Source organism: Nanorana parkeri, unplaced genomic scaffold (genome assembly GCF_000935625.1).
Source record: "Nanorana parkeri isolate BGI_ZX_2015 unplaced genomic scaffold, ASM93562v1 scaffold429, whole genome shotgun sequence".
NCBI classification, from domain to species: Eukaryota; Metazoa; Chordata; class Amphibia; order Anura; family Dicroglossidae; genus Nanorana; species Nanorana parkeri.
This window is the reverse complement of record NW_017306697.1, coordinates 13638-27879: the sequence shown is the minus strand read 5'-3', so window position 1 is coordinate 27879 and position 14242 is coordinate 13638. Positions and strand designations below refer to the sequence as shown.

The window sequence follows — 14242 nt, the reverse complement described above, 5'->3', positions numbered from 1 at the left end:
GTCATTATTTTTAAGTATTTTTTTATTATATTAAATAATTAAAGAAAATATTGCAGATTCTTCCCTTCAAATACTGGAGATTCATATGATATGAAGTTTAGGGTAATTTCTTATTAGTAAGATGCACATCTTTTTTGTCTCCAGCAAAACTGAACGCCAGTTACCCTTCCAATATGTGTTTTCCTCTCGACACGTTCTCTACATCCGGGGAGGAGGGGAGGGGTTTAGGGTATTGATGGACTGGAGACCGCCACGTGCCAATTTAAATCATTAGAACACTCTCCAACATTTCATTTCGACAATAACTTGCGCTTATTAATGCGCTGACCCGCTTTACGCATCACACGCGCGCTCGCTGCCCTACAGAAAAAAAACTTAAACCCGAAACCTCCAACGATGTGAAAGAGATACTTTGATGTCTCTGACAAGCTGCAGCCATTAGGAAACGTGAAAACGTCATACTTACTACAAGTCGACGCTAATAAGAGGAGACGGCGCTTCGTTTACTGTTACATTGTGCCGGAAAGCGCACTAGAAGCCATCCTCGGTGACCTCTGCAGCTGACCGTAAGACGATATAATTGGCAGTTTAGTGTAACTTGACTTTTTTCATGTACTGTATATATATACACTGAGTGGCCAGATTATTATGACCCCCCCCCATCAGTACTTCGTTGGGCCGCCTCGTGACTCCACGAGATGATGAAAGGTGATGCGAGGAATCTGACACGGCACTGTTCCCCTTCTGTTGTCTTGTACCAGTCTTGCCCCTCCCCCGTTCTGCCCTAACATTGACTAGTCGCTGACGGCCACAATTCGCACGTTCAGACCCAGATTTTCGGCTGACAGTCCGGTCTTTAAACACTTTAACAATGAGCTGCTCCTGAACATGTAACCAATTCTGCTGTTTTGCTGATACTCGCTCCATGGCTCCGAGCGCCAACAATCATCCAGCGTTCAAAGGCTGTTACATCGCGTTGTTTCCCCGTATCTTCAGAAACAAATCACTTCTACTGTCGTGGTAACCAACCCGCTTCCCTATTTATAATGGTCTGGCCCTCTAGCAACTTCAGCGCCAAATTATAGCTAATTTGCCTACAAACGTCAGGTAGTCATAATATTCTGACCACTCAGTGTATATGTACTGTATATATATATATTGTGGGGTTTGGGGAAGTTAGCACAAATGGTGAGCGCTTAAGGACCAGTCTCTGAGCCATTTTAAATAGAAAAAGGACGGTCTTTTTATTTTCCTCCATAACATGAAAAAGAGCTTTACTTCAGCAGTACAACATACAGTGTGCTCGGCAAACAGATCGCCTCACCATTCTCAGTGGCTGTTCAGTGGCTCTCTCAGCCTCTCCAAAACCTCCCAGGCTGTTCCTCGTGTGCCTCCAGCACACACCAAACTCGACTTGGCCCTTGTGTGCCTCCAGCACACACAGCCACCTGCCTCCCCTCTGACGTCTGGGTGGAGTCATCCTGACTCCCTAACACCTATGTTCCTCTTCCCAGCTGGAGCCCAGACCATTAGCCAGCACCCTTCCCATAACTGCAATTAGGTGCTGGCCACTACTAAACAATGGACCCAGGAATGGAGATTTCATCCCTCCCAAATCTCTTTGAAATCTCCCAGTTCCAGGATCCCATGCCAAATCCAGAAAACCCGGAGAGAACTGCAAAGCCAATTCTTTCCCAGCAAAATAATTTGTTTCCTAGAACCGCTCAGCCTCTCTGGTTAAGAGTCCTGGGTGACTACAACACCCAGTTCTACCGCAATATATATACATATACACATACATACATACATACACACACACTGTTTATATATTTTTATTCGGTTCTTTTTTTCTCATTTTGCAAGATTTTCTTTTTCTTTTTAAGGGAACTTTAACTCCCCCGTATAAAAAGTTAAAAGAAAAAAAATGTTGCGAAAGATCAACTGCGTTTTATTAACGCTTTTGCTACCAAAGAAAACATTTTACAACACAGAGTTTCCTCGTACTAAAATGTTACATTTAGCTTTTGTTACAGTGCAGCCTAGAAACATTCCAAACTAATGGCAGAAAAAAAATAAAAAGTGGATCAATGAGTCTGCTCTTTTTTTGTTTTTTTTAACATTGTACATACTTTTTTTTTTTCTGAGCACAGACCTGTGTTCATCTAAAATATGTTTATAGTATATCTAAAGCCAAAAACTTTAGGTTTTTTTTTTGGGGGGGGGGGGTGGAGTAGGGAATGGTTAAAGTGAAACCAGCCTCTAGTTTGATCAAGTGACCATGCTGAATACTTGATCAATGAGGTTGGAGTCAAACGTTTCAATCAAGTTAGAGACATTAAGGAGATAGTTGGTTACAAACGAATGGAACTTGGTGTTCAAAGATGCCATACAGTTGACCTTTCAATGATTGAAGTAAGTAAGATGGAGGTTAGTTGGCTATAAAGTGGCACTAAACTCAGAAGTTAAACCTTAAAAATACATTCAAGTCCCTTAATTTGTAACAACGATGTATCTTATTTGTGTATCACTCGGCTGTAGATCCTCGAATCATCATTGAATTGGTGCTGACACTGTCCTTCCTTCTGGAGGGGGGCTACGTCTGTTCCCCATGGTCCCTGTGTGTGTTGTAAAGTAGTCACCGCACCAAGTTCGCTCCCGGGATGGACTACAATCTCACGTATTGTTCACTAATGTGTATTGAGATTGTAGTAGTCCATCCAGGAGCGAGCTTGGAGTGGTGACTACTTTTCACACACACAGGGACCATGGGGAACAAAAGTAGCCCCCCTCCAGAAGGAAGGACCAATTCAGAGATGATTGGAGGATCTACAGCCGAGTGATACTCACATAAGATGCATTGTTGGTAATAGTTAAAGTGACATTAAACCCTCAGATTGTTTTACATAAACCAATACTGTAATGTGCGCCTTACTGTAATCCATGGTAGTTTCCCTTCTCTTTGCTGCTCTTCCTTTTAAATCCGTATCTGTTCTCATGCCGGGCAGAACTTCTGTTTTGCAGCAGACTGCCTTGTCCCAGGAATGGATACACGGTGTCTGTGTATACGTTTGTATAGGCTTGTAACCTGAGCCAGCACTACAGGATGAGGCCCTGAGCTGAAAAGGGAAGTTCTCCCCCAGCATGAGAAGACATGAGGATTTAAAAGGAAGAGCAGCAAAGAGAAGGGAAACAACCATGGATTACAGTAAGGCGCACATTACAGTATTGGTTTATGTTAACAAATCTGAGGGGGTTAATGTCACTTTAAGGGATTTTAATGCATTTTTAAGGTTTGACTCCTGAGTTAAGTGTCACTTTAAGTTTAATTTGTATGTATGTATATAAATTCTTACTGTCAAAACAGTTTACATTGTGACTGAAATTAATATAGTCTGCTATGAATTTCAATTTTATTTGAACATTATGACATGGTGAATGTTTTTCTTTTTTTTGTGATATTTTTCCATCGTTTTTATTTTACAACCTTGATGAAGAGGAATGTTTTGGACCCTGAAATGCATCGTTTGTTTGATACCGTCATATGATGAGTCATTAAAGCTACTTGGACTCTTTCACCTTTTGCTTTGGTGCTTCTGTTGTGTTTTTACATCCTGAGTCACATTCTGGGCACCCACCAAAAAAGAGAGCCTTGCTCGCCTGAGCAAACTCACCAAAGCCAGTAAACTAGCTGAATAATGTTCTCCATTTCATTGCACCAGTAATTTTTGGAGTCCCAGAGCCTCTTGTCTCTTGGAAAAAAATATCAATAGATACACTTTGCATGTACTTACTGCTGATGGACGCCCTACCTTAGCTGGAAGTCTATTCCAAGCATCTACTAGTCTTAAAATGATAACTTCTAACATTACTCTTGACCCTACCCCTTGCTAGTTTGAGGTCATTGCCTGTTCTTGATCTCAGCTTCGTATTGTATTCTAGCAACTATCTCCTCTGACAGAATGCCGGAGGAATATTATCTTTTAAAAAAAAAGGAACAACAAAGGTGACATTGAAGTGAGGAGCTTCTAACAAACTAAAAAGCAACACAAAAACTGCCCCATGTGGCATGAGCGCTTCAGAAGTGTCCCGGGTGACTCAGAATCTCTGCTGGCAAGCATACCTTATACATGCAATCACCTTGAGAATTTTCTTGCTTCATTGTTTCCACCAGTCCAACCAAATATTGGCCCGGCTGATCTTGGCACTCACATACAGCAACACACACGTGTCAGCAAAAACAAATTCCTTCATATGACACAACTTTTCAGCCTTTAGCCCAAACAAAGGGTTTCATGAGATGTTTTAGGTGCAATATTGATCAACAACTTTCTTTCTATGAGTCCACCATAATCATACAACAAAGCTGAGCTATTTCACTATTTCCTTATATGGAAGTTGCCAAATTTGGCAAAAGAAATAGCCAAAGTGGCCAAATTTTGGTTGTTTCTATGAGATCTCCAGAAAGGAAATGTATGGTATGATGATGAATGTATTTCATTTCATATTTCTCATATCTCTGCAGAACTTTACAAAACCAGTGAATGTAAGTGATATTATTTATGTATAGGGACCTTAAGTTTCAGTACCATCTATCCAGACATCTGCTGTGGTTTGGCCAGAGTGAGCAGCAAGCTCCAGGAGGTAACCAATTTAGTACCGAGCTCTGTGATGTATGGGGCTGAGATGAATTTAGTAACTGGTATTGATGTATGGTTATGCTGTAGCGAAGGGAAAAACACTTTATATTCAATAAGTAGTTGGTGAGAAGCTCGGAGTAGTCAGATATGTCACCGGAATGAGCAAACATTAGATCAAATATTTAAAAGGCATGCAGTCCATTTATCTCTGCAGCCTAATAAAGCATTGTCTAGGTTAAATTATATTCCATCTGGAAGCCTAAATCTAGTGCGCTGTTATTTTTATCTCCGTGCAACGGGTAAAGAATCACAATGTGCCACAATGAAAGGACATTCTGCTCCTGAATACATTCATGGTTACCGTATCAATACATAAAATATAGCTATTCAGAATACCTTTCAGGACTGGGACACCTAGGAAGTCTCAAAGGCAATGCTCAGCAGTGCAACCTCTGCTCAGATGAGTAATTGGAACCTGTTTATGTAAGCTAGTAATCGCTAACTTGTGCTCCTGCAGTTGGGCTGATACTATAGGTCCCAGCATGACTAGGGGCATGATTTTCTGACAACCAATTCCAATGCCAATTCAAAATCAATAGATCAGCATGATCTACCGAATGCAAAAAGTGTCCACTTTAGATTGTTTTAATACTGGTTCTTTGAATTCATAAAATTAAACTTGAAGTGACACTTAGCTCAGGAGTTAAACCTTAAAAATACATTCAAGTCCCTTAACTATGAACAACAATGTATCTTATTTGTGTATCACTCGGCTGTATATCCTCCAATCATCTCTGAATTGGTGCTGACACTGTCCTTCCTTCTGGAGGGGGGCTACTTGTGTTCCCCATGTGTCTCTGTGAGCTCGCTCCGCGGATGGACTATAATCTCAATACAAATAGGTAAACTAATCATGAGATTGTAGTCCATCCCGAGAGTGAGTTTGGAGCGGTGACTACATTACAACACACACAGGGACCATGGGGAACAGACGTAGCCCCCTTCCAGAAGGAAGGACAGTGTCAGCACCAATTCAGAGATAATTGGAGGATCTACAGCCGAGTGATACACAAATAAGATACATTGTTGTTCATAGTTAAGGTACTTGAATGGGTTTTTAAGGTTTCACTCCTGAGCTAAGTGTCACTTTAAAGCCAACTAACCTTCATCTTACTTACTTCAATCGTTGAAAGGTCAACTGCTTGGGGTCCTTGAACACCAAGTTCCATTCCACGCTCGTAACCAACTAACTCCTTAATGTCTCTAACTTGATTGAAACTTATAAACTCCAACCTCATTGATCAAGTATTCAGCATGGGCACAAGCATCAACTTAGCCTCAAACTTGAGGCCTGCTACCAAAGTCAAGGCCCCAAAATTTTCATACTGATTAGAAAGACATCAAGTTGAAACATAAAACTCAAAGCTGGAAATAAGCCACCGTGCTAGTAATTAAGACTTTCATATGATTGGTTGTCAAGCTTCACTTCAGATAGGCAACTAGCCGATGCCTCACAGGGTACAATTTTATTTTGCTCAGTAAAAGCTTACCCTTTGGCGCAGTCAGCTACTTCGCTACCACCTTAAAGATTCCAATCTTGGTTACACCCGTTGATCGGTTTGACTTTAGAACTTCTAAAATCTGATGACAATTGGTTACTTGATAAGCATGATTCCCACTCTGCCACTAGCTACCAGCTTAATTAGTATGGTCCACTGATAAAGAGGGCCTCAAGCCAACTAATGGCTCCGTGGATATATTTTTAGTTAAAGTTGGATCCGAACTCATTGAGAGGAATTTATCAAAGTTGGAGCAGACAAAATCTGGAGAACTTGTTCCTTGACAACCAATCAGCTTCTTTCTTTCATTTTCAAATCTTAACTGAACAAACTGAAGAGAGAAGCCATGCACAGCTGCTCCAGATTTTGTCTGCTCCAGTTTTGATGAATTCTCCTCATTGAGTTTTGATAAATTGACATTTAAATTGTGATTATAATAGAATTAAGAAGATTTAATTGGTCTTGCCATCAACCAAATAATGGGCATCCTGACCAATGAGAAGTTCCTTTCAGCTTTCAGATCTTAACTTGGCTTCTCAGTCTTGCGGTTGTTTATTTTCTTTGATTTGACCTGCTGGCTGTAATTAGATTGACATTTGGTGGGTTCACATTTAGCATAGTTAATGTCTAAAGATGAAAAGTTGATAAGCTTAAGAACCGCTTTCCAACTAATTACCAGCTGTGATATTGAGGTGGCCACAAATACTATCTGTATAATCTCTAGATCTACCAAATATTTATAGGGCCTATCTGACTAAATATAAATTGAATGAATAATTTAGGTAGCTCATATCATACAAAATGTTTTAACATGTGATCAATTTAAGTACAAAATCAACCAAAAACTTAACCTTGGATCAGTAGGTGGCATCACTTTGCATTACCAGGTGGTCAGCTGTATTCCCACACTACACCTTTCCGCTTCTCCAGTGCTATACCTTTAATAAACCTGACCTCAAAACTGCAAAGCCACAACTGAATTCTTCAATTCAGTTGAATTCTTCGTCTAAGTGAGACAGTGCTTATGCAAGTGTACAAGAGCCAAGACATAAAGTGCTTACACAGGTGCTAATATGGCCTTTAATGAGCATGAAAGTCATGACACACCTTCTCTTCTGATGCCTATGCCATATGCGGACCTCTGGAAATTACAATAAAACAGCTAGGATGGAAGATGCAGCCAAAAGATGGACCCTATTGGTGCATGGATGGGATATTTGCACAGCCAGTTTAATTGCTCTTTGTACAGTACATGTATATCAAATATGGCTATTACCGTAGATAGATAACCCAAACTATTTCACACTAGACTGCCTGCAGCTAATATGAAGTGTCTGGCTGACCAATCTGTTCCTATATGAACAGCGGGTGGTTTGACTGGTCGATAATAAGCTTGTCCACCAAACTGCTAGTAGCCGCCTTTTCCATATTTCAACTTCGATAAGGTCGCTGAATTAGCCCGACTTTAAAACCGGAACTAAATATCAACTCCGTGCTTTCAGCTTTTAGCATTGCAAGGTCCTAATTGGTCGATAATTTTGTACGACTCCAGTAACCGACACCTCGATGATTGCAACTTTAGTAGAAAAGCATTTTAATATTTGTGCTGTGTGGCTGTGTGGACATCAGAGGGTCATAGATCTTGGTTCAGGGTGGCCACACTGACATCTCCTGCTAGATGCCCGCTTTGAACACCAGTTATCAGTTCTGCATATACGACGGCTAATTGCTCATTAAGCTGTTCGAGGATTAGAACATATGAAGAAGCATCCCCAAGGATGACCCGGAATACGGATACACATGCACCAAGACACAAACTTATTTACTCGAATGATCATGACAGCTAATGGGAAGGATGGCTCTTTTTCATATAAAGTCCGATAGATTCCTCTCCTAACAAGCTTTATGCCTGGAGAACAAAGACTCCGTTGTGCTTTTTTTAAAACATTCTCCACTTTGGAAAGGGAAGGTTTTCATGGTTACTCGGAGATGACAGTTGATCTGCACCTCCGGGACTTCTGTGTTTCTCCTACTTGAAATGAAGTTACTGCATCTCTACAATTAAATAAGAATCATTTAGTCCTGAAGCTTAAGGTTCAACCACAAACTGATACTTATGCCAGTAGCACAACCACGGCTGACTCCAAGTCATTTTCAGTCTTTGAAGGTCTGCGATCGCTGATCATTTGGATGTTGCAGACCTTTAACATGCTAACATGGATGCTACAGATTACTATCGTTTACTCTATGTATAAATATGTGATTTGTCATGTAGGAAGAAAACTAATGTCTTTCGAAAGACGAGACCTGGAAATCTTTCTTCCTGGAAAACTGCTAGGTTTTAGCACAATAAATTCCCTCTTCTTCTAGCATGATGGATTCAGTTTATGTCAACTAGAAATGTTCTCTTAGATGTTACATTTAATCAAAAGACCTCCAAAAATAATGGGAAAATCACTTGTATATTGTGTATTGACTCCTCAAGACTTTACGTGGCCCACTTTAATAAAGCACCCCTACATGCCCTCCTTACCATCTTGTCTTGAATTGTGATTGTAATGTCTTCCTTATATTGTAAAGCGCTGCACAAACCGTTGCCGCTATATAAATCCTGTATAATAATAATACACGCACACAAATACGCACAGTGATGGTGAAACATATTAAGATAAATGCCTATCGAATGTGCAAAGCATATCGCTACACTTGCCAGTCCAAAAAAAAAATGAAACCATTGCTTTAACTTTTTGCACGGGACCCACGTCATGGACTATCTTAGGACATCTAAAATGTATAGGGCGCCGAATGAGAAAACTTGACTTTAACATCACGAGCGATGCCGTTTGTTCGCAGTTTAACACCCTTGCCTCAATTGTCATCTAAAGTAATCCCTAATTAGGATGTCTTAAAACAGACAAATTACAGCTATAAAAATGGGAATTTGCTTTTATCGAAACATTGTGCTTGACTACCAATAAAAAAAAGGCTTCTCAGGAAATGATAATGAATGCTAGCGGATTACGGGCAGGTTATTGTCTATCTAGAGCCCCCCCCTCTCCTCAAAGAAACAATGATATTAATAATAATAATATGTTTACACAAATGCAGGAGGCAGTAAATGCAAAAGTCGTGAGACCTGGTTTGAAAACGTATACCTTTGCTAATCCGCCTCTTATTCGCTGCATAACACATTAGAGACAATTACAAGGGCAGTTTAAATCCTCAAACAGAGCAGCTTTTGAAGGAGCTAAGCAAGCAGAAGCTTTTATGGCCTCTCTGGCATGTTCTGGATTTAATTCGTCGGTTGTAATAGAAAAGCTCTGCTAATTTAAAACTATTGCCTTTGTTCTTTTTTTATTTTATTATTATTATAAAAAAAAAAGAAATTGGTCGTAACCACTCCAATCTCCCAACATATCACCAAAAGTGCGATGAAATCCCACCGAGCGCCATGAAACACCAGGCTGAATTTTCATCGCCTGATTACTGTCAACCAATGGCAGAATCAGGAGCACCACATAGTCTATGACAGCAAAGATTTAGCTTAAAAGGCAGGGAAGGGTGTGCAAAGTGTTGTAACCAATAGCGACCAATCACTCCCTTTACCTTGTTCTGCATTTTCTGAACTCATGGAACACAAAATCTTATAGGTGCCCATCACCTTTGCCTTAATTTAAGACCTAAAAGTGGTCCATCATGCCTGCCTATGTTACCCATCAGCGACTTGATCTTGGGATATGTATTGATCCCAGAGGTGCTGTTCATTTTTTCCTTCGAATCGCCTAGTAGTTGTTTCAGAACATCTACTACTACTCCTTCTGGGAAAAATATATAACGTTACTTGTGTTCTGCTAAACTTTTGGTGCCTCCTTGTTAGACCCTTCACATTCGATATTCTTTTATGCCATTCAGGGTAACCTAAGACCTTTTTATTTTGCAACTTGGGTGAAAACTCCAATCCTAGCTGAGGATCACCATCTCAACATGGATGTCAGTGTTAAACATCCTGAGGTAGTCAAATATACATTTTTTTGGGAAGGGGTCTTCTGGAACCCTGTTATGAAAAGCTCTCCTGTGACCCAAGCATTAGTCTGTTCAATGCAGAGTTTCATTAGGCGTGAATGCAGAAAACCTTTTGACAATGACAGAATGCCAGCTAGAGGAACCACTAGTTCCAGCTTAGGTCTCCAGCCACTGGCCAGGAGAGCAGGCTGATGCTTGTAGTCCTTCAACAGCCTCCAAACCACAGGTTTCCTCGCAGCTTCAGGAAAGACTGATCCTTGACTGCCATGTTGCATGACTGAGACCTTCACAGAGAAAGCTTTTCTGAACAGAACACATTAAGTCTCGCCCAAGAACTTCTTCATTACTTGGCTCAACGTGGAATACAAATTCAGTACAACGGCATGGGCTCAGATCTTTGATCTCCACAACTGCACAAGCTGTGCAGCATAAAACCAATTTCACCGAACAGACAGCACAATGTTGCATATAAATTATACTTCAACCAAGGATGTCTTCCTCAACATCTCGCTGAGCCTATCTGAGAGAAGACAGGTGAGGGCTGTGATGCCTTACAGAAAATTGAGTTCATGTTGACAAGAGGGATGAAATTCAAGACACATGAATACCATTGTAGCTGCTTCATTGCCAGTTTATTAATGTTCTACCTGATGTCTCAGACACAATCCAAGCCATGTCAAGCCACAATCCCACCAACGCTCCATAGCCACCAACTAAGCACCTCTATTACAACAAAGCAGCTCAATCATTTTTATGTCGGGACCATTTTTCTCAGATCTTAATTCGATTTCCAAGCCACCGTAAATATGGCCAAACCCCAAAGTGTCATATACAATTTCACCTCTGTAGAGTCACCAAGTACTCTTGAAAACGCGGTTTTAGCAATTAGGCTCATTAAGCGAACCCAAACACCTGTGAACTTCCAAATCCCAACACCCCCATATGTTTAGCTAAGCGGGGAGGCTCTTAGCCTAGGAATTGGCACTTAGGAGTGGAGTGACATAAATCTTGGGATCTCAATGTATGCTGCCAATTTTTCCCTCTCTCAGAACAGATCATAATTCCGAACCCAATTTGTGACGTGCAACTTGGTGTAATGAATAATGTAGGCACCCAATACGGAGAATTATGGGCACCTTGCAGATGGGGAAAAAAAAAAACAGAGATAGATGTTCGTGACACCAAGAGATAGTTCCTGTGCTATTTAAAGCAGTCGTTCTTATATTTTATGGCTCCTGGAGCCTCGTGAAAGATGTATATTTGTCAGTCTGATTCTGTTAGAGATTGAAAATTTAAAGCCGCCCCTCGGAGATTGATGCGGAGGACCGGTTCCTGGTTATGTACGACTCGAGCAAGTGTGGCAAACGTTTTATTCTGAAATTGATTTCGCTCGGACACTACTTGTGCCTTGAATATATCTACAGCAGAGGCATTAATCAATATCACACTGCACAAGAGCAGAAATGCACCGCTAGGAGCTTTTAATTCTCAGGAATAACATTTTTTTAACATTTATTTATTTATCGTTGAGTTTCGATCCCTCGTGAACTTGATTGAAAATAAATAAATAAATACAATTGAACACCTGCTATCGATAAAATTAGCAGATTGCTGTGATTTTCTTGTTCTGGTGGCTGCTTGTGAATGTGTCACAGAGGTTGGGTAGTTTATTTTCTTTTTTTTTTTTTATCCCTTTTGCTTTCCACTTGCTCAACATAATAATACAGTGTTGGTGCTGAAAGACTGAGCTCAGCAGTCATAGAGAGCTCTGTTCATTGAAATATACAACAAACTGTTCAGCTTTACAACTGCCTGGACTCCTGCAAATCGACTCGGCGTGTTCAATACAGCACAGGCTTAGAATACAGGGGGCTTATTAGGATTCTCCCTACGACCGAGAGGGGATCCAACGGGCTATTAATCATGCAAATAGGCACCTTTAAAATAAGATAATAGATGATAGATGGGTATAGATAGATAGATAGATAGATAGATAGATAGATAGATAGATAGATAGATAGATAGATAGATTCTTAACCCTATAGCCAGATAAAGATATATAGATAGATGATAGATGGGTATAGATAGATAGATCCTTAACCCTATGCATAGTCTAAACCCACTACAGCTGTGGAATGCTCAGGATATGTGTACAGAAGATACACAAAATGCAATAGACATCCCTTCTCCTCTACACCTCGCTACCAGTTGCTTTTGCATTTCCCCCAGCCGCTCAGCCGCTGATCATTCCTATTACTCTTTCTGCACCGGGCGCTCTACCCCTCTCACCTCTCACTACTGCAGCCAAGAGCTTCCTTCCTGGCCATCCTACAATTTTTTTATATCTCCATCTCACAGCTGACAAATGTCCCAGCACTCTGTAGCAAGCAAGCTGCAATCTCAGAAACCCAAGTTGCCAATTGACAGCTCCTTCCTTACCTGTGCCTAGAAGGACAGGTGGAAAAAAATTCTGCACATCCCTGTGCAGCAGCAGCAGGGCACCACTGCATTAGAAACAGCGCACAGCTGTTCAGCCAGAGGGGAGATGAAGAGGCTACATTTTAGGTGGAGGTGAGAAAACATATTTTTTAGCCACCTGACATCAATGCAGCAATCACACACCTTCAGTATGAATCATAAAAAAAGAGCAATTGCAAAAAAAAAAATCCCCAATGCTCACCCACAGCACCTACTAAAAAACACACAAGCATCACTTTGTAAGCATCCCTTGCCCACATCCTAATTCATGCATAAGTGGCTGCTTGTAAACCCAAATTCTGCTTGTAGCAGGGGGTCTCAGCCCCCCCACCACCCTTTCCATACACGTTCTCCCCCTTACCTTTAATTCCTGCAAGGTGCAAATCGTGGCACAGCTCTGCAGTAACTCCACAGTATCATCTGGACGGTGACAGTCACACCGCTGGCAAGTTGAACCATTCAAAGCTATCCCTTCATTCAGCAGCTCCTTGCTCATTCCATGCAAGTCCACAGCAGCCAGCAAGAGAGGAGAAGGGAGGGAAAAAAATGACACAAAAAAAAAAAAAAAGAAAAAGAGAGAAATAAAAGCTGGGTTCTCCTTGCCTGAGCAGCCTGTATCCAAAGTTCTTGCAAAGAGTCTGTTAATTGCCTGTAGCTCAGCTGTCAGATATGCTATTCCACAACCCAGGGCAGGTGCTGCTGGATCTTCCTGCTCAAGTCTGCCAGGCTGCTAACAAGTTGGGATGATGATGATGGCACAGATCTGTTCCTTTTTGGCACAGAGAGGAGAGATGAGAGAGGAGGGCACCCTGGGGACAGGAGCCAGGCTCAGGTCACCAGAGATGGGGTGGTCAAGGCGGTGCAGCCTCTCTGTGCAGTGACAGGAGCTCTCTCTCTATGTGCGTGTGTGTGTCTAGCACAGACCTCAGACTATACATGCACTGACTACTGTCTGGTTACAGCAATGGTCCTGCCAGCATCCCTCTCTCGCACTGACATCACCAAGGGGGTGGGGTCTGGCATGCAAATGATAGAACCTTTCCCCAGATAGTTTTCTCTCTCTCTCTCTCTCTCTCTCTCTCTCTTGCTCTTAAAGGTATCTTGCTGAATGCCTCCACCATCAGTCCACTCGCTGCAAATCAACACTGCAGCATCCTTCCAGCTCTTCACATTTGGATTTTTTTCTCCCCCTCCTTTGTTCTGCAAGCATTGCTGGATCTATCTGCGCTACAGCTACATTGTTCAATAGCATTATGTTTCTTTTTCTGTCTTTATTTGTAACCATTCTGTTTCTTTCACATGATTTTAGTCCCCATTTCTAATCATTGTTTCCTGTATTTGTTTCTTTTTACTTCCTATTCCTAATCCTTCTGTTTCTTGTGTTTCTTCTTATTTCCTATTGCTAATCATTGTTTGTTTTATTTGTCTCTTTTTACTTCCTATTTGCAACAATTCTGTTTCTTTTGCTTCTTTTGACTTCCTGTTAGTAATCATTCTGTTTCTTTTTACTTCCTATTCGTAATCATTCTGCTTCATTTGTTTCCT

At 41.1% G+C, this 14242-nt stretch overlaps 1 protein-coding gene across 1 annotated transcript in view; it reads right to left on the bottom strand.

Moving 5' to 3' along the window:
- The window catches only part of LOC108789903 (protocadherin-11 X-linked-like), a 228154-nt gene extending 214486 nt beyond the window's left edge, over positions 1–13668 (bottom strand). Inside the window, exon 1 of the mRNA XM_018560050.1 lies at positions 13059–13668. The gene's annotated coding sequence lies outside the window, so the exon portion shown is untranslated. The remainder of the gene's footprint in view (positions 1–13058) is intronic.
- Between the last annotated feature and the right edge of the window lie 574 nt (positions 13669–14242).